At 37.3% G+C, this 2,027-nt stretch overlaps 1 pseudogene; it reads right to left on the bottom strand.

Moving 5' to 3' along the window:
- Positions 1–937: 937 nt before the first annotated feature.
- On the bottom strand, positions 938–1,821 carry LOC139031991 (ADP-ribosylation factor-like protein 9 pseudogene; annotated as a pseudogene).
- Positions 1,822–2,027: the final 206 nt, after the last annotated feature.

The raw sequence follows: 2,027 nt of genomic DNA, 5'->3' as shown, positions 1-2,027 counted from the left end.
CATGTTGTACTTATATTGGACAACTCAAGTTATATACTCATGCCCTAGGTTATAAGGACATATGATAAGAATCTTCCAGATTTCATCTGTCACATAGTGTTAAGTGGGGTCTGCATCCCACCAAATCTAGACATATAATGGATATAATAATTTCCAGTATTCTGGCCTGGAGAATTCCATGGACTATATAGTCCATGAGATCACAAAGAATCGGACACAACTAAGTGACTTTCACTCACTCATGGATATAATAGGAGATATCCCTAAAGAGGAAGAGAGGCTGGACATTGAATATCACCTCCACTCCCTCCCCTAAAATTCACTTTGCTGTGCCTAGCCACTCGGTCATGTCAGATGCTTTGTGACACCGTGGACTGTAGCCCTCCAGGCTCCTCTGTCCACGGGGATCCTCCAGGCAAGAATATGGAGTGGGCTGCCATACCTTCCTCCAGGGGATCTTCCCAACCCAGGGATCGAACCCAGGTCTCCCACATTGCAGGTGGATTCTTTACCATCTGAGCTATTAGGGAAGCCCACACAAAGGTTATGGACACCTGAGACTTAGACACTATGAGCCAATGGAATATATGTTCTATCAGTCACTCCTCACACATTCAGTACCTAATTGGGGGAAACTAATCTCTAACAGTGTGATAGCTATTGCAATTTATCAGCCAGGCAGATTCCCCTGGTTTCATGTAGTGAATCATATGTATGTCTCTAACTGTTTTCCTTAATTCAACTCAGGTGCTAACCATTTCAATCAACTTCAAGAAATTTAAGTTTCTTAAAATACTATTTTATATCCAGCTATTTTTATTTATCCATCTAGTTAATTATTCTGTAAAAAATGACCAGATGAGTTACTCTTTTTTTTTCAATTATAAGATGCATTTTATTTTTTTCCATTTATTTTTATTAGTTGGAGGCTAATTACTTTACAATATTGTAGTGATTTTTGTCAGATGAGTTACTCTTATTCTTGATAGTAACTGAATTTCTCCTAATTGAGCCTCAAGTTTGCTTTGAGATTCCCAGCAGCCAAAGGAAAAATGGTAACATACTCAGTTACATCATCCTAAATATCAATGTACACCAGTCCTTCAAAAGAACCAATACTTTTAAAGTTCAAAATCTAAATAGAGATCCTTTTAATCAATTAACAGTCTCTTGTATGTGTGTATGTGTCGTGCATTGAGAAAATAGGAGATGGCTTATTTTATATTTGAAAGTGGAAATTTTGGCTTCCAGCCTGCCGTGTCGCATCCCCTGGTGGCATCCAGATCGCGAGTCTCGCGGGGGCTACGCCTGGTCACTCGTGTCTGCAGCCAGCTGTGCAATTAGGTCTCTGGCATCCTGCATGATGGAAGGTATCTCTGAGCCGCTCTCAGTCACCTGGGTTCCGAACAAGAACATCTTCCTGTCATTTCCCACCTCAGATAATGCCAGAGCTTCATGGATATCTGTAATGTGATAGGCTGCTTCAAGATCCTTCACAAGAATGGAAAAAGAATTGAGAAAAAGTTGGTTATTTTGCAACATTTTTGGATAGATACATTTATTACTCTCAATGATCGCACCTCCATTATAATATCGAGGATGTTGTAATCCCATTACTAGGATCCTAAAGGCTGTTTGAATATAAAGATTTTCATCGGAATTATATCAGCATTTATGAGTTATTATCAAAAGAGTATTTTCTGGAACAAAGGTAAGCCAATATGATACCTTAATCAATTTCCTAACCAGTGCGATCCGCTTCTAGTTTTTTTTTCCATTTTTGTCTGAATTTTCCCAAGACTTATTTTTTTAACTTTTTAAAATAACTTAATTAATAATGTGTTTAAAAATAAAAAAAGGAACTTTCTACACGTTACTAAATGTTAAATGAGTATAAATCCTATATGCAGATTCTGAGCATTATCTTCTTTGTCAACATTCTTGGTGGAAATGCAATTGTAAGGACATCATAGCTGTTTCTTATAGTGTATATCAATGAACAATGAAATAAAATGGAATTATAATTA

This window comes from Odocoileus virginianus, chromosome 29 (assembly GCF_023699985.2).
Source record: "Odocoileus virginianus isolate 20LAN1187 ecotype Illinois chromosome 29, Ovbor_1.2, whole genome shotgun sequence".
Classification (NCBI taxonomy): domain Eukaryota; kingdom Metazoa; phylum Chordata; class Mammalia; order Artiodactyla; family Cervidae; genus Odocoileus; species Odocoileus virginianus.
Note: the sequence above shows the minus strand (reverse complement) of the source record. Positions and strands in the feature narration are given on the sequence as shown.